Source organism: Phyllobates terribilis, unplaced genomic scaffold (assembly GCF_046119375.1).
Source record: "Phyllobates terribilis strain yellow unplaced genomic scaffold, ASM4611937v1 Scaffold_167__1_contigs__length_4167997, whole genome shotgun sequence".
Lineage (NCBI taxonomy): Eukaryota > Metazoa > Chordata > Amphibia > Anura > Dendrobatidae > Phyllobates > Phyllobates terribilis.
In genome coordinates, this window is record NW_027362927.1 from 4,005,454 (window position 1) to 4,025,055 (window position 19,602).

Consider the following 19,602-nt stretch of genomic DNA (forward strand, 5'->3'; position numbering starts at 1 on the left):
ACCCGTTTACTACCTGGCAGCAAGATTTAACCCATTTACCACCTGGCAGCAAGATTTAACCCTTTTTTCTACCTGGCAGCAAGATTTAAGCCGTTTACCACCTGGCAGCAAGATTTAACCCGTTTACCACATGGCAGCAAGATTTAACCCTTTTACCACCTGGCAGCAAGATTTAACCCTTTTTTCTACGTGGCAGCAAGATTTAAGCCGTTTACCATCTGGCAGCAAGATTTAACCCGTTTATCACCTGGCAAGCAAGATTTCACCCTTTTTTCTACCTGGCAGCAAGATTTAAGCCGTTTACCACCTGGCAGCAAGATTTAACCCTTTTACAACCTGGCAGCAAGACAATATTTAATGCTTTTAGTACCTGGCAGCAAGATTTAACCCTTTTACCACCTGGCAGCAAGATTTAACACTTTTACCACCTGGCAGCAAGATTTAACCCGTTTACTACCTGGCAGCAAGATTTAACCCTTTTTTCCCACCTGGTAGCAAGATTTAATCCTTTTTTTCCACCTGGCAGCAAGATTTAACCCTTTTTTCCCACCTGGTAGCAAGATTTAATCCTTTTTTTCCACCTGGCAGCAAGATTTAACCCCTTTTTCCACCTGGCAGCAAGATTTAACCCCTTTTTTCCACCTGGCAGCAAGATTTAACCCGTTTACTACCTGGCAGCAAGATTTAAGCCGTTTACCAACTGGCAAGCAAGATTTAACCTGTTTACCAACTGGCAAGCAAGATTTAGCCTGTTTACTACCTGGCAGCAATATTTAAGCTGTTTACCACCTGGCAGCAAGATATAACCAGCTTACCACCTGGCAGCAAGATTTAACCCGTTTACTACCTGGCAGCAAGATTTAACCCTTTTTTCCCACCTGGTAGCAAGATTTAATCCTTTTTTTCCACCTGGCAGCAAGATTTAACCCTTTTTTCCCACATGGTAGCAAGATTTAACCCTTTTTTTCCACCTGGCAGCAAGATTTAACCCTTTTACAACCTGGCAGCAAGACAAGATTTAATGCTTTTAGCACCTGGCAGCAAGATTTAACCCTTTTACCACCTGGCAGCAAGATTTAACCCGTTTACTACCTGGCAGCAAGATTTAACCCGTTTACTACCTGGCAGCAAGATTTAAGCTGTTTACCACCTGGCAGCAAGATTTAACCAGCTTACCACCTGGCAGCAAGATTTAACCCGTTTACTATCTGGCAGCAAGATTTAAGCCGTTTACCACCTGGCAGCAAGATTTAATCCTTTTTTTTCCACCTGGCAGCAAGATTTAACCTCTTTTTTTCACGTGGCAGCAAGATTTAATCCTTTTACCACCTGGCAGCAAGATTTAGCAACTTTTTTCCACCTGGCAGCAAGATGTAACCCTTTTTTTTTTCACGCGACAGTAAGATTTAACCCTTTTTTTCCCACCTGGTAGCAAGATTTAACCCCTTTTTTCCACCTTGCAGCAAGATTTAACCTCTTTTAAAACCTGGCAGCAAGACAAGATTTAATGCTTTTAGCACCTGGCAGCAAGATTTAAGCCTTTTACCACCTGGTAGCAAGATTTAACCCGTTTACTCCCTGGCAGCAAGATTTAACCCTTTTACCACCTGGCAAGCAAGATTTAACCCCTTTTTTCCACCTGGCAGCAAAATTTAACCCTTTTACCACCTGGCAGCAAGATTTAACCCCTTTTTTCCACCTGGCAGCAAGATTTAACCCTTTTATCACCTGGTAGCAAGATTTATGCCCTTTTTTCCACCTGGCAGCAAGATGTAACCCTTTTTTTTTTCCACGTGACAGTAAGATTTAACCCTTTTTTTTCCCACCTGGCAGCAAGATTTAACCCCTTTTTTCCACCTGGCAGCAAGATTTAACCCGTTTACTATCTGGCAGCAAGATTTAAGCCGTTTACCAACGGGCAAGCAAGATTTAACCTATTTACTACCTGGCAGCAAGATTTAAGCCGTGTACTACCTGGCAGCAAGATTTAACCCTTTTACCAACTGGCAGCAAGATTTAACCCGTTTACTACCTGGCAGCAAGATTTAACCCGTTTACCACATGGCAGCAAGATTTAACCCGTTTACCACCTGGCAGCAAGATTTAACCCTTTTTTCTACGTGGCAGCAAGATTTAAGCCGTTTACCATCTGGCAGCAAGATTTAACCCGTTTACCACCTGGCAGCAAGATTTAACCCGCTTACCACCTGGCAGCAAGATTTAACCCGTTTACTATCTGGCAGCAAGATTTAAGCCGTTTACCACCTGGCAGCAAGATTTAATCCTTTTTTTTCCACCTGGCAGCAAGATTTAACCTCTTTTTTTCACGTGGCAGCAAGATTTAACCCGTTTACTACCTGGCAGCAAGATTTAACCCTTTTTTCTACCTGGCAGCAAGATTTAAGCCGCTTACCACCTGGCAGCAAGATTTAACCCGTTTACCACATGGCAGCAAGATTTAACCCTTTTAGCACCTGGCAGCAACATTTAACCCTTTTTTCTACGTGGCAGCAAGATTTAACCCGTTTACCACCTGGCAGCAAGATTTAACCCCTTTTTTCCACCTGGCAGCAAGATGTAACCCTTTTTTTTCCCACCTGGTAGCAAGATTTAATCCTTTTTTTTCCACCTGGCAGCAAGATTTAACCCCTTGTTCCACCTGGCAGCAAGATTTAACCCCTTTTTTCCACCTGGCAGCAAGATTTAACCCCTTTTTTCCACCTGGCAGCAAGATTTAACCCTTTTTTTCCACCTGGCAGCAAGATTTAACCCTTTTACAACCTGGCAGCAAGACAAGATTCAATGCTTTTAGCACCTGGCAGCAAGATTTAACCCTTTTACCACCTGGCAGCAAGATTTAACCCCTTTTTTCCACCTGGCAGCAAAAATTAACCCTTTTACCACCTGGCAGCAAGATTTAACCCCTTTTTTCCACCTGGCAGCAAGATTTAACCCGTTTACTACCTGGCAGCAAGATGTAAGCCGTTTACCAACGGGCAAGCAAGATTTAACCTATTTACTACCTGGCAGCAAGATTTAAGCCGTGTACTACCTGGCAGCAAGATTTAACCCTTTTACCAAATGGCAGCAAGATTTAACCCGTTTACTACCTGGCAGCAAGATTTAACCCATTTACCACCTGGCAGCAAGATTTAACCCTTTTTTCTACCTGGCAGCAAGATTTAAGCCGTTTACCACCTGGCAGCAAGATTTAACCCCTTTTTTCCACCTGGCAGCAAGATGTAACCCTTTTTTTTCCCACCTGGTAGCAAGATTTAATCCTTTTTTTTCCACCTGGCAGCAAGATTTAACCCCTTGTTCCACCTGGCAGCAAGATTTAACCCCTTTTTTCCACCTGGCAGCAAGATTTAACCCCTTTTTTCCACCTGGCAGCAAGATTTAACCCTTTTTTTCCACCTGGCAGCAAGATTTAACCCTTTTACAACCTGGCAGCAAGACAAGATTCAATGCTTTTAGCACCTGGCAGCAAGATTTAACCCTTTTACCACCTGGCAGCAAGATTTAACCCGTTTACTACCTGGCAGCAAGATTTAACCCGTTTACTACCTGGCAGCAAGATTTAAGCTGTTTACCACCTGGCAGCAAGATTTAACCCGCTTACCACCTGGCAGCAAGATTTAACCCGTTTACTATCTGGCAACAAGATTTAAGCCGTTTACCACCTGGCAGCAAGATTTAATCCTTTTTTTTCCACCTGGCAGCAAGATTTAACCTCTTTTTTTCACGTGGCAGCAAGATTTAATCCTTTTACCACCTGGCAGCAAGATTTAGCAACTTTTTTCCACCTGGCAGCAAGATTTAACCCCTTTTTTCCACCTGGCAGCAAGATTTAACCCGTTTACTACCTGGCAGCAAGATTTAAGCCGTTTACCAACTGGCAAGCAAGATTTAACCTGTTTACCAACTGGCAAGCAAGATTTAGCCTGTTTACTACCTGGCAGCAATATTTAAGCTGTTTACCACCTGGCAGCAAGATATAACCAGCTTACCACCTGGCAGCAAGATTTAACCCGTTTACTACCTGGCAGCAAGATTTAACCCTTTTTTCCCACCTGGTAGCAAGATTTAATCCTTTTTTTCCACCTGGCAGCAAGATTTAACCCTTTTTTCCCACATGGTAGCAAGATTTAACCCTTTTTTTCCACCTGGCAGCAAGATTTAACCCTTTTACAACCTGGCAGCAAGACAAGATTTAATGCTTTTAGCACCTGGCAGCAAGATTTAACCCTTTTAGCACCTGGCAGCAAGATTTAACCCGTTTACTACCTGGCAGCAAGATTTAACCCGTTTACTACCTGGCAGCAAGATTTAAGCTGTTTACCACCTGGCAGCAAGATTTAACCAGCTTACCACCTGGCAGCAAGATTTAACCCGTTTACTATCTGGCAGCAAGATTTAAGCCGTTTACCACCTGGCAGCAAGATTTAATCCTTTTTTTTCCACCTGGCAGCAAGATTTAACCTCTTTTTTTCACGTGGCAGCAAGATTTAATCCTTTTACCACCTGGCAGCAAGATTTAGCAACTTTTTTCCACCTGGCAGCAAGATGTAACCCTTTTTTTTTTCACGCGACAGTAAGATTTAACCCTTTTTTTCCCACCTGGTAGCAAGATTTAACCCCTTTTTTCCACCTTGCAGCAAGATTTAACCTCTTTTAAAACCTGGCAGCAAGACAAGATTTAATGCTTTTAGCACCTGGCAGCAAGATTTAAGCCTTTTACCACCTGGTAGCAAGATTTAACCCGTTTACTCCCTGGCAGCAAGATTTAACCCTTTTACCACCTGGCAAGCAAGATTTAACCCCTTTTTTCCACCTGGCAGCAAAATTTAACCCTTTTACCACCTGGCAGCAAGATTTAACCCCTTTTTTCCACCTGGCAGCAAGATTTAACCCTTTTATCACCTGGTAGCAAGATTTATGCCCTTTTTTCCACCTGGCAGCAAGATGTAACCCTTTTTTTTTTCCACGTGACAGTAAGATTTAACCCTTTTTTTTCCCACCTGGCAGCAAGATTTAACCCCTTTTTTCCACCTGGCAGCAAGATTTAACCCGTTTACTATCTGGCAGCAAGATTTAAGCCGTTTACCAACGGGCAAGCAAGATTTAACCTATTTACTACCTGGCAGCAAGATTTAAGCCGTGTACTACCTGGCAGCAAGATTTAACCCTTTTACCAACTGGCAGCAAGATTTAACCCGTTTACTACCTGGCAGCAAGATTTAACCCGTTTACCACATGGCAGCAAGATTTAACCCGTTTACCACCTGGCAGCAAGATTTAACCCTTTTTTCTACGTGGCAGCAAGATTTAAGCCGTTTACCATCTGGCAGCAAGATTTAACCCGTTTACCACCTGGCAGCAAGATTTAACCCGCTTACCACCTGGCAGCAAGATTTAACCCGTTTACTATCTGGCAGCAAGATTTAAGCCGTTTACCACCTGGCAGCAAGATTTAATCCTTTTTTTTCCACCTGGCAGCAAGATTTAACCTCTTTTTTTCACGTGGCAGCAAGATTTAACCCGTTTACTACCTGGCAGCAAGATTTAACCCTTTTTTCTACCTGGCAGCAAGATTTAAGCCGCTTACCACCTGGCAGCAAGATTTAACCCGTTTACCACATGGCAGCAAGATTTAACCCTTTTAGCACCTGGCAGCAACATTTAACCCTTTTTTCTACGTGGCAGCAAGATTTAACCCGTTTACCACCTGGCAGCAAGATTTAACCCCTTTTTTCCACCTGGCAGCAAGATGTAACCCTTTTTTTTCCCACCTGGTAGCAAGATTTAATCCTTTTTTTTCCACCTGGCAGCAAGATTTAACCCCTTGTTCCACCTGGCAGCAAGATTTAACCCCTTTTTTCCACCTGGCAGCAAGATTTAACCCCTTTTTTCCACCTGGCAGCAAGATTTAACCCTTTTTTTCCACCTGGCAGCAAGATTTAACCCTTTTACAACCTGGCAGCAAGACAAGATTCAATGCTTTTAGCACCTGGCAGCAAGATTTAACCCTTTTACCACCTGGCAGCAAGATTTAACCCCTTTTTTCCACCTGGCAGCAAAAATTAACCCTTTTACCACCTGGCAGCAAGATTTAACCCCTTTTTTCCACCTGGCAGCAAGATTTAACCCGTTTACTACCTGGCAGCAAGATGTAAGCCGTTTACCAACGGGCAAGCAAGATTTAACCTATTTACTACCTGGCAGCAAGATTTAAGCCGTGTACTACCTGGCAGCAAGATTTAACCCTTTTACCAAATGGCAGCAAGATTTAACCCGTTTACTACCTGGCAGCAAGATTTAACCCATTTACCACCTGGCAGCAAGATTTAACCCTTTTTTCTACCTGGCAGCAAGATTTAAGCCGTTTACCACCTGGCAGCAAGATTTAACCCCTTTTTTCCACCTGGCAGCAAGATGTAACCCTTTTTTTTCCCACCTGGTAGCAAGATTTAATCCTTTTTTTTCCACCTGGCAGCAAGATTTAACCCCTTGTTCCACCTGGCAGCAAGATTTAACCCCTTTTTTCCACCTGGCAGCAAGATTTAACCCCTTTTTTCCACCTGGCAGCAAGATTTAACCCTTTTTTTCCACCTGGCAGCAAGATTTAACCCTTTTACAACCTGGCAGCAAGACAAGATTCAATGCTTTTAGCACCTGGCAGCAAGATTTAACCCTTTTACCACCTGGCAGCAAGATTTAACCCGTTTACTACCTGGCAGCAAGATTTAACCCGTTTACTACCTGGCAGCAAGATTTAAGCTGTTTACCACCTGGCAGCAAGATTTAACCCGCTTACCACCTGGCAGCAAGATTTAACCCGTTTACTATCTGGCAACAAGATTTAAGCCGTTTACCACCTGGCAGCAAGATTTAATCCTTTTTTTTCCACCTGGCAGCAAGATTTAACCTCTTTTTTTCACGTGGCAGCAAGATTTAATCCTTTTACCACCTGGCAGCAAGATTTAGCAACTTTTTTCCATCTGGCAGCAAGATGTAACCCTTTTTTTTTTCACGCGACAGTAAGATTTAACCCTTTTTTTCCCACCTGGTAGCAAGATTTAACCCCTTTTTTCTACCTTGCAGCAAGATTTAACCCCTTTTAAAACCTGGCAGCAAGACAAGATTTAATGCTTTTAGCACCTGGCAGCAAGATTTAAGCCTTTTACCACCTGGTAGCAAGATTTAACCCGTTTATTCCCTGGCAGCAAGATTTAACCCTTTTACCACCTGGCAAGCAAGATTTAACCCCTTTTTTCCACCTGGCAGCAAAATTGAACCCTTTTACCACCTGGCAGCAAGATTTAACCCCTTTTTTCCACCTGGCAGCAAGATTTAACCCGTTTACTACCTGGCAGCAAGATGTAAGCCGTTTACCAACGGGCAAGCAAGATTTAACCTATTTACTACCTGGCAGCAAGATTTAAGCCGTGTACTACCTGGCAGCAAGATTTAACCCTTTTACCAAATGGCAGCAAGATTTAACCCGTTTACTACCTGGCAGCAAGATTTAACCCATTTACCACCTGGCAGCAAGATTTAACCCTTTTTTCTACCTGGCAGCAAGATTTAAGCCGTTTACCACCTGGCAGCAAGATTTAACCCGTTTACCACATGGCAGCAAGATTTAACCCTTTTACCACCTGGCAGCAAGATTTAACCCTTTTTTCTACGTGGCAGCAAGATTTAAGCCGTTTACCATCTGGCAGCAAGATTTAACCCGTTTATCACCTGGCAAGCAAGATTTCACCCTTTTTTCTACCTGGCAGCAAGATTTAACCCCTTTTTTCCACCTGGCAGCAAGATTTAACCCCTTTTTTCCACCTGGCAGCAAGATTTAACCCTTTTTTTCCACCTGGCAGCAAGATTTAACCCTTTTACAACCTGGCAGCAAGACAAGATTTAATGCTTTTAGCACCTGGCAGCAAGATTTAACCCTTTTACCACCTGGCAGCAAGATTTAACCCGTTTACTACCTGGCAGCAAGATTTAACCCGTTTACTACCTGGCAGCAAGATTTAAGCTGTTTACCACCTGGCAGCAAGATTTAACCCGCTTACCACCTGGCAGCAAGATTTAACCCGTTTACTATCTGGCAGCAAGATTTAAGCCGTTTACCACCTGGCAGCAAGATTTAATCCTTTTTTTTCCACCTGGCAGCAAGATTTAACCTCTTTTTTTCACGTGGCAGCAAGATTTAACCCGTTTACTACCTGGCAGCAAGATTTAACCCTTTTTTCTACCTGGCAGCAAGATTTAAGCCGCTTACCACCTGGCAGCAAGATTTAACCCGTTTACCACATGGCAGCAACATTTAACCCTTTTAGCACCTGGCAGCAACATTTAACCCTTTTTTCTACGTGGCAGCAAGATTTAACCCGTTTACCACCTGGCAGCAAGATTTAACCCCTTTTTTCCACCTGGCAGCAAGATGTAACCCTTTTTTTTCCCACCTGGTAGCAAGATTTAATCCTTTTTTTTCCACCTGGCAGCAAGATTTAACCCCTTGTTCCACCTGGCAGCAAGATTTAACCCCTTTTTTCCACCTGGCAGCAAGATTTAACCCCTTTTTTCCACCTGGCAGCAAGATTTAACCCTTTTTTTCCACCTGGCAGCAAGATTTAACCCTTTTACAACCTGGCAGCAAGACAAGATTCAATGCTTTTAGCACCTGGCAGCAAGATTTAACCCTTTTACCACCTGGCAGCAAGATTTAACCCCTTTTTTCCACCTGGCAGCAAAAATTAACCCTTTTACCACCTGGCAGCAAGATTTAACCCCTTTTTTCCACCTGGCAGCAAGATTTAACCCGTTTACTACCTGGCAGCAAGATGTAAGCCGTTTACCAACGGGCAAGCAAGATTTAACCTATTTACTACCTGGCAGCAAGATTTAAGCCGTGTACTACCTGGCAGCAAGATTTAACCCTTTTACCAAATGGCAGCAAGATTTAACCCGTTTACTACCTGGCAGCAAGATTTAACCCATTTACCACCTGGCAGCAAGATTTAACCCTTTTTTCTACCTGGCAGCAAGATTTAAGCCGTTTACCACCTGGCAGCAAGATTTAACCCCTTTTTTCCACCTGGCAGCAAGATGTAACCCTTTTTTTTCCCACCTGGTAGCAAGATTTAATCCTTTTTTTTCCACCTGGCAGCAAGATTTAACCCCTTGTTCCACCTGGCAGCAAGATTTAACCCCTTTTTTCCACCTGGCAGCAAGATTTAACCCCTTTTTTCCACCTGGCAGCAAGATTTAACCCTTTTTTTCCACCTGGCAGCAAGATTTAACCCTTTTACAACCTGGCAGCAAGACAAGATTCAATGCTTTTAGCACCTGGCAGCAAGATTTAACCCTTTTACCACCTGGCAGCAAGATTTAACCCGTTTACTACCTGGCAGCAAGATTTAACCCGTTTACTACCTGGCAGCAAGATTTAAGCTGTTTACCACCTGGCAGCAAGATTTAACCCGCTTACCACCTGGCAGCAAGATTTAACCCGTTTACTATCTGGCAACAAGATTTAAGCCGTTTACCACCTGGCAGCAAGATTTAATCCTTTTTTTTCCACCTGGCAGCAAGATTTAACCTCTTTTTTTCACGTGGCAGCAAGATTTAATCCTTTTACCACCTGGCAGCAAGATTTAGCAACTTTTTTCCATCTGGCAGCAAGATGTAACCCTTTTTTTTTTCACGCGACAGTAAGATTTAACCCTTTTTTTCCCACCTGGTAGCAAGATTTAACCCCTTTTTTCTACCTTGCAGCAAGATTTAACCCCTTTTAAAACCTGGCAGCAAGACAAGATTTAATGCTTTTAGCACCTGGCAGCAAGATTTAAGCCTTTTACCACCTGGTAGCAAGATTTAACCCGTTTATTCCCTGGCAGCAAGATTTAACCCTTTTACCACCTGGCAAGCAAGATTTAACCCCTTTTTTCCACCTGGCAGCAAAATTTAACCCTTTTACCACCTGGCAGCAAGATTTAACCCCTTTTTTCCACCTGGCAGCAAGATTTAACCCGTTTACTACCTGGCAGCAAGATGTAAGCCGTTTACCAACGGGCAAGCAAGATTTAACCTATTTACTACCTGGCAGCAAGATTTAAGCCGTGTACTACCTGGCAGCAAGATTTAACCCTTTTACCAAATGGCAGCAAGATTTAACCCGTTTACTACCTGGCAGCAAGATTTAACCCATTTACCACCTGGCAGCAAGATTTAACCCTTTTTTCTACCTGGCAGCAAGATTTAAGCCGTTTACCACCTGGCAGCAAGATTTAACCCGTTTACCACATGGCAGCAAGATTTAACCCTTTTACCACCTGGCAGCAAGATTTAACCCTTTTTTCTACGTGGCAGCAAGATTTAAGCCGTTTACCATCTGGCAGCAAGATTTAACCCGTTTATCACCTGGCAAGCAAGATTTCACCCTTTTTTCTACCTGGCAGCAAGATTTAAGCCGTTTACCACCTGGCAGCAAGATTTAACCCTTTTACAACCTGGCAGCAAGACAATATTTAATGCTTTTAGTACCTGGCAGCAAGATTTAACCCTTTTACCACCTGGCAGCAAGATTTAACACTTTTACCACCTGGCAGCAAGATTTAACCCGTTTACTACCTGGCAGCAAGATTTAACCCTTTTTTCCCACCTGGTAGCAAGATTTAATCCTTTTTTTCCACCTGGCAGCAAGATTTAACCCTTTTTTCCCACCTGGTAGCAAGATTTAATCCTTTTTTTCCACCTGGCAGCAAGATTTAACCCCTTTTTCCACCTGGCAGCAAGATTTAACCCCTTTTTTCCACCTGGCAGCAAGATTTAACCCGTTTACTACCTGGCAGCAAGATTTAAGCCGTTTACCAACTGGCAAGCAAGATTTAACCTGTTTACCAACTGGCAAGCAAGATTTAGCCTGTTTACTACCTGGCAGCAATATTTAAGCTGTTTACCACCTGGCAGCAAGATATAACCAGCTTACCACCTGGCAGCAAGATTTAACCCGTTTACTACCTGGCAGCAAGATTTAACCCTTTTTTCCCACCTGGTAGCAAGATTTAATCCTTTTTTTCCACCTGGCAGCAAGATTTAACCCTTTTTTCCCACATGGTAGCAAGATTTAACCCTTTTTTTCCACCTGGCAGCAAGATTTAACCCTTTTACAACCTGGCAGCAAGACAAGATTTAATGCTTTTAGCACCTGGCAGCAAGATTTAACCCTTTTACCACCTGGCAGCAAGATTTAACCCGTTTACTACCTGGCAGCAAGATTTAACCCGTTTACTACCTGGCAGCAAGATTTAAGCTGTTTACCACCTGGCAGCAAGATTTAACCAGCTTACCACCTGGCAGCAAGATTTAACCCGTTTACTATCTGGCAGCAAGATTTAAGCCGTTTACCACCTGGCAGCAAGATTTAATCCTTTTTTTTCCACCTGGCAGCAAGATTTAACCTCTTTTTTTCACGTGGCAGCAAGATTTAATCCTTTTACCACCTGGCAGCAAGATTTAGCAACTTTTTTCCACCTGGCAGCAAGATGTAACCCTTTTTTTTTTCACGCGACAGTAAGATTTAACCCTTTTTTTCCCACCTGGTAGCAAGATTTAACCCCTTTTTTCCACCTTGCAGCAAGATTTAACCTCTTTTAAAACCTGGCAGCAAGACAAGATTTAATGCTTTTAGCACCTGGCAGCAAGATTTAAGCCTTTTACCACCTGGTAGCAAGATTTAACCCGTTTACTCCCTGGCAGCAAGATTTAACCCTTTTACCACCTGGCAAGCAAGATTTAACCCCTTTTTTCCACCTGGCAGCAAAATTTAACCCTTTTACCACCTGGCAGCAAGATTTAACCCCTTTTTTCCACCTGGCAGCAAGATTTAACCCTTTTATCACCTGGTAGCAAGATTTATGCCCTTTTTTCCACCTGGCAGCAAGATGTAACCCTTTTTTTTTTCCACGTGACAGTAAGATTTAACCCTTTTTTTTCCCACCTGGCAGCAAGATTTAACCCCTTTTTTCCACCTGGCAGCAAGATTTAACCCGTTTACTATCTGGCAGCAAGATTTAAGCCGTTTACCAACGGGCAAGCAAGATTTAACCTATTTACTACCTGGCAGCAAGATTTAAGCCGTGTACTACCTGGCAGCAAGATTTAACCCTTTTACCAACTGGCAGCAAGATTTAACCCGTTTACTACCTGGCAGCAAGATTTAACCCGTTTACCACATGGCAGCAAGATTTAACCCGTTTACCACCTGGCAGCAAGATTTAACCCTTTTTTCTACGTGGCAGCAAGATTTAAGCCGTTTACCATCTGGCAGCAAGATTTAACCCGTTTACCACCTGGCAGCAAGATTTAACCCGTTTATCACCTGGCAAGCAAGATTTCACCCTTTTTTCTACCTGGCAGCAAGATTTAAGCCGTTTACCACCTGGCAGCAACATTTAACCCTTTTACAACCTGGCAGCAAGACAATATTTAATGCTTTTAGTACCTGGCAGCAAGATTTAACCCTTTTACCACCTGGCAGCAAGATTTAACACTTTTACCACCTGGCAGCAAGATTTAACCCGTTTACTACCTGGCAGCAAGATTTAACCCTTTTTTCCCACCTGGTAGCAAGATTTAATCCTTTTTTTCCACCTGGCAGCAAGATTTAACCCTTTTTTCCCACCTGGTAGCAATATTTAATCATTTTTTTCCACCTGGCAGCAAGATTTAACCCCTTTTTCCACCTGGCAGCAAGATTTAACCCCTTTTTTCCACCTGGCAGCAAGATTTAACCCGTTTACTACCTGGCAGCAAGATTTAAGCCGTTTACCAACTGGCAAGCAAGATTTAACCTGTTTACCAACTGGCAAGCAAGATTTAACCTGTTTACTACCTGGCAGCAATATTTAAGCTGTTTACCACCTGGCAGCAAGATTTAACCAGCTTACCACCTGGCAGCAAGATTTAACCAGCTTACCACCTGGCAGCAAGATTTAACCCGTTTAGTACCTGGCAGCAAGATTTAACCCTTTTTTCCCACCTGGTAGCAAGATTTAATCCTTTTTTTCCACCTGGCAGCAAGATTTAACCCTTTTTTCCCACCTGGTAGCAAGATTTAATCCTTTTTTTCCACCTGGCAGCAAGATTTAACCCCTTTTTCCACCTGGCAGCAAGATTTAACCCCTTTTTTCCACCTGGCAGCAAGGTTTAACCCGTTTACTACCTGGCAGCAAGATTTAAGCCGTTTACCAACTGGCAAGCAAGATTTAACCTGTTTACTACCTGGCAGCAAGATTTAAGCAGTTTACTACCTGGCAGCAAGATTTAAGCCGTTTACCACCTGGCAGCAAGATTTAACCCTTTTACCACCTGGCAGCAAGATTTAACCCTTTTACCACCTGGCAGCAAGATTTAACCCTTTTTTCTACCTGGCAGCAAGATTTAAGCCGCTTACGACATGGCAGCAAGATTTAACCCTTTTACCACCTGGCAGCAAGATTTAACCCGTTTACTACCTGGCAGCAATATTTAAGCTGTTTACCACCTGGCAGCAAGATTTAACCCGCTTACCACCTGGCAGCAAGATTTAACCTGTTTACTACCTGGCAGCAAGATTTGACCCGTTTACTACCTGACAGCAAGATTTAAGCAGTTTACCACCTGGCAGCAAGATTTAACCTCTTTTTTTCACGTGGCAGCAAGATTTAACCCTTTTACCACCTGGCAGCAAGATTTATCAACTTTTTTCCACTTGGCAGCAAGCTGTAACCCTTTTATTTCTCCACGCGACAGTAAGATTTAACCCTTTTTTTCCCACCTGGTAGCAAGATTTAATCCTTTTTTTTCCACCTGCCAGCAAGATTTAACCCCTTTTTTCCACCTGGCAAGCAAGATTTAACCCCTTTTTTCCACCTGGCAGCAAGATTTAACCCTTTTACCACCTGGCAGCAAGATTTATCCCCTTTTTTCCACCTGGCAGCAAGATGTAACCCCTTTTTTTTTCCACGCGACAGTAAGATTTAACCCCTTTTTCCCACCTGGCAGCAAGATTTAACCCCTTTTTTCCACCTGGCAGCAAGATAAGATTTAATGCTTTTAGCACCTGGCAGCAAGATTTAACCCTTTTACCACCTGGCAGCAAGATTTAACCCGTTTACTACCTGGCAGCAAGATTTAAGCCATTTACTACCTGGCAGCAAGATTTAAGCCGTTTACTACCTGGCAGCAAGATTTAACCCTTTTACCAAATGGCAGCAAGATTTAACCCGTTTACTACCTGGCAGCAAGATTTAACCCTTTTTTCTACCTGGCAGCAAGATTTAAGCCATTTACCAACGGGCAAGCAAGATTTAACCTATTTACTACCTGGCAGCAAGATTTAAGCCGTTTACTACCTGGCAGCAAGATTTAACCCTTTTACCAAATGGCAGCAAGATTTAACCCGTTTACTACCTGGCAGCAAGATTTAACCCGTTTACCACCTGGCAGCAAGATTTAACCCTTTTTTCTACCTGGCAGCAAGATTTAACCTGTTTACCACCTGGCAGCAAGATTTAACCCTTTTTTCCCACCTGGTAGCAAGATTTAATCCTTTTTTTCCACCTGGCATCAAGATTTAACCCCTTTTTCCACCTGGCAGCAAGATTTAACCCCTTTTTTCCACCTGGCAGCAAGATTTAACCCGTTTACTACCTGGCAGCAAGATTTAAGCCGTTTACCAACTGGCAAGCAAGATTTAACCTGTTTACCAACTGGCAAGCAAGATTTAACCTGTTTACTACCTGGCAGCAATATTTAAGCTGTTTACCACCTGGCAGCAAGATTTAACCAGCTTACCACCTGGCAGCAAGATTTAACCCGTCTACTACCTGGCAGCAAGATTTAACCCTTTTTTCCCACCTGGTAGCAAGATTTAATCATTTTTTTCCACCTGGCCCCAAGATTTAACCCCTTTTTTCCACCTGGCAGCAAGGTTTAACCCGTTTACTACCTGGCAGCAAGATTTAAGCCGTTTACCAACGGGCAAGCAAGATTTAACCTATTTACTACCTGGCAGCAAGATTTAAGCCGTGTACTACCTGGCAGCAAGATTTAACCCTTTTACCAATTGGCAGCAAGATTTAACCCGTTTACTACCTGGCAGCAAGATTTAACCCGTTTACCACATGGCAGCAAGATTTAACCCGTTTACCACCTGGCAGCAAGATTTAACCCTTTTTTCTACGTGGCAGCAAGATTTAAGCCGTTTACCATCTGGCAGCAAGATTTAACCCGTTTACCACCTGGCAGCAAGATTTAACCCGTTTATCACCTGGCAAGCAAGATTTCACCCTTTTTTCTACCTGGCAGCAAGATTTAAGCCGTTTACCACCTGGCAGCAAGATTTAACCCTTTTACAACCTGGCAGCAAGACAATATTTAATGCTTTTAGTACCTGGCAGCAAGATTTAACCCTTTTACCACCTGGCAGCAAGATTTAACACTTTTACCACCTGGCAGCAAGATTTAACCCGTTTACTACCTGGCAGCAAGATTTAACCCTTTTTTCCCACCTGGTAGTAAGATTTAATCCTTTTTTTCCACCTGGCAGCAAGATTTAACCCTTTTTTCCCACCTGGTAGCAAGATTTAATCCTTTTTTTCCACCTGGCAGCAAGATTTAACCCCTTTTTCCACCTGGCAGCAAGATTTAACCCCTTTTTTCCACCTGGCAGCAAGATTTAACCCGTTTACTACCTGGCAGCAAGATTTAAGCCGTTTACCAACTGGCAAGCAAGATTTAACCTGTTTACTACCTGGCAGCAAGATTTAAGCAGTTTACTACCTGGCAGCAAGATTTAAGCCGTTTACCACCTGGCAGCAAGATTTAACCCGTTTACCACCTGGCAGCAAGATTTAACCCTTTTACCACCTGGCAGCAAGATTTAACCCTTCTTTCTACCTGGCAGCAAGATTTAAGCCGCTTACCACATGGCAGCAAGATTTAACCCTTTTACCACCTGGCAGCAAGATTTAACCCGTTTACTACCTGGCAGCAATATTTAAGCTGTTTACCCCCTGGCAGCAAGATTTAACCAGCTTACCACCTGGCAGCAAGATTTAACCCGTTTACTACCTGGCAGCAAGATTTAACCCTTTTTTCTACCTGGCAGCAAGATTTAAGCCGCTTACCACCTGGCAGCAAGATTTAACTCTTTTACCACCTGGCAGCAAGATTTAACCCGTTTACTACCTGGCAGCAATATTTAAGCTGTTTACCACCTGGCAGCAAGATTTAACCCGCTTACCACCTGGCAGCAAGATTTAACCTGTTTACTACCTGGCAGCAATATTTGACCCGTTTACTACCTGGCAGCAAGATTTAAGCAGTTTACCACCTGGCAGCAAGATTTAACCTCTTTTTTTCACGTGGCAGCAAGATTTAACCCTTTTACCACCTGGCAGCAAGATTTATCAACTTTTTTCCACTTGGCAGCAAGCTGTAACCCTTTTATTTCTCCACGCGACAGTAAGATTTAACCCTTTTTTTCCCACCTGGTAGCAAGATTTAATCCTTTTTTTTCCACCTGGCAGCAAGATTTAACCCCTTTTTTTCACCTGGCAAGCAAGATTTAACCCCTTTTTTCCACCTGGCAGCAAGATTTAACCCTTTTACCACCTGGCAGCAAGATTTATCCCCTTTTTTCCACCTGGCAGCAATATGTAACCCCTTTTTTTTTCCACGCGACAGTAAGATTTAACCCCTTTTTCCCACCTGGCAGCAAGATTTAACCCCTTTTTTCCACCTGGCAGCAAGATAAGATTTAATGCTTTTAGCACCTGGCAGCAAGATTTAACCCTTTTACCACCTGGCAGCAAGATTTAACCCGTTTACTACCTGGCAGCAAGATTTAAGCCATTTACCAACGGGCAAGCAAGATTTAACCTATTTACTACCTGGCAGCAAGATTTAAGCCGTTTACTACCTGGCAGCAAGATTTAACCCTTTTACCAAATGGCAGCAAGATTTAACCCGTTTACTACCTGGCAGCAAGATTTAACCCGTTTACCACCTGGCAGCAAGATTTAACCCTTTTTTCTACCTGGCAGCAAGATTTAAGCCATTTACCAACGGGCAAGCAAGATTTAACCTATTTACTACCTGGCAGCAAGATTTAAGCCGTTTACTACCTGGCAGCAAGATTTAACCCTTTTACCAAATGGCAGCAAGATTTAACCCGTTTACTACCTGGCAGCAAGATTTAACCCGTTTACCACCTGGCAGCAAGATTTAACCCTTTTTTCTACCTGGCAGCAAGATTTAAGCCGTTTACCACCTGGCAGCAAGATTTAACCCGTTTACCACATGGCAGCAAGATTTAACCCTTTTACCACCTGGCAGCAAGATTTAACCCTTTTTTCTACGTGGCAGCAAGATTTAACCCGTTTACCACCTGGCAGCAAGATTTAACCCGTTTATCACCTGGCAAGCAAGATTTCACCCTTTTTTCTACCTGGCAGCAAGATTTAACCCGTTTACCACCTGGCAGCAAGATTTAACCCATTTATCACCTGGCAAGCAAGATTTCACCCTTTTTTCTACCTGGCAGCAAGATTTAAGCCGTTTACCACCTGGCAGCAAGATTTATCCCGTTTATCACCTGACAAGCAAGATTTAACCATTTTACCACCTGGCAGCAAGATTTAACCCTTTTACCACCTGGCAGCAAGATTTAACCCTGTTTTCTACCTGGCAGCAAGATTTAAGCCGTTTACCACTTGGCAGCAAGATTTAACCCGTTTACCACCTGGCAAGCAAGATTTAACCCGTTTACTACCTGTCAGCAAGATTTAAGCCGTTTACCACCTGGCAGCAAGATTTAAGCCGTTTACCACCTGACAGCAAGATTTAACCCTTTTTTCTACCTGGCAGCAAGATTTAAGCCGTTTACCACCTGGCAGCAAGATTTAATCCTATTTTTTCCACTTGGCAGCAAGATTTAACCCCTTATTTCCACCTGACAGCAAGATTTAACCCGTTTACCACCTGGCAGCAAGCTTTAACCCTTTACCACCTGGCAGCAAGATTCAACCCTTTTTTTCCACCTGGCAGCAAGATTTAACCTTTTTAGCACCTGGCAAGAAACCAAAAGGTTGTCCAACCAATTATATTTTTGTAATTTTGTAAACACCACAATAAATTGATTTTTGACCTTTTGTTCCTCTTTAATTTCACTTGGCAGTGCCACCACCGATCACTACACCTTACGCCCTATCCACAAAGTTGATAGTCATCACATGTCCCCTACATTACCAAGGGGTAATGTTTACGGTGGCAGAAACTTCTACTGGACCTATGCTGACGCCAGTGCCCACTTCAATTGGATGTGCACCTGGACGCACAATCAGCTGAAGTGTGTTACGGTGCGAGACACATTGAGTTCCTGCACCGCAATACACATCATCGGCCAATCAGAAGCCAGCAGCTCACAGGCATAGACGTTGCATGGCAGTGACGTTAGCCTACACACACAGTCTAGCCTATGCTGGGGCTACACGATGTTTGGTCACAACATAGGTCAAGCTGCCAAACTTCGGTCTATGCCGCTGCTACATGTTAGCGTGATGCAGGTGAGTAGGGTTACATTACGACCCCTGCGGTGATGTGACAAGTTCTGATTTTTTTAATCTGCTTGCTGCATTATGTAGGGTGGACGTAATGTGACCCTACTCACTTTATTTCTGCTGCCATGTCATGTAGCAGCATTTTACAATGATTATGCTGCACAACCTGCGCTATGACCAAAATCACTGAGTAACCAGCATCAATAAATAATAGTGTAATGTATAGCTGAATAAAAAGAGTCACAGGACTCCATAGGAATCGGATCAGGGTCATGCAAAGATATTCAGCCGGTCAAGAAATAGTGTGCCCTTCCAGTGCCACATACATTCAAGATGATGAGTCTGAATACCAGCCGAAGAAGGTTGCAAGTTTTCCAATAGATCCTGCTGATCAATTGGTCGAGTTTGTATAATATATGAAGCATGTATGCAGTTATTGTTTTACATATAAAAAACGTAACCATATGAATAAAGATTGTTATAGATAAATATTTATTTATAGTGATATACGGCAATAAAATGGCAGCACTCCAGACGTGAAATAGTGAAGAAAACTGATCATTACTCACCCATGTATGCAGGGCTGCCACCAGGAATTTCAGGACCCCATACTGGCAAAATTTTCGGGCCCCCTTGAGACTCTGCCCGGGTTCCACCCCAGCTCCACTTCTATCCCTCGAACCTTCTACAGTCCAACCGCCAACTCTTGGAAAAACTCCACTCCACACATTACCAGTTCCCAGTGAACACCAGATCACACACATAGCCATCAGCTTTTGTTTTGGCCAAAAGACGTCCTCACCAATCACACATTACCAGTTCCCAGTGAACACCAGATCACACACATAGCCATCAGCTTTTGTTTTGGCCAAAAGATTTTTACCACGATAAGGTAGACTCTTCTGGCCGGGCCCTACTCTACTCTAACCTATTTAAAAAAAATTAAAATATCCAATACTCTTTTTAGGTATAATTTTTATTTATTTTTCTT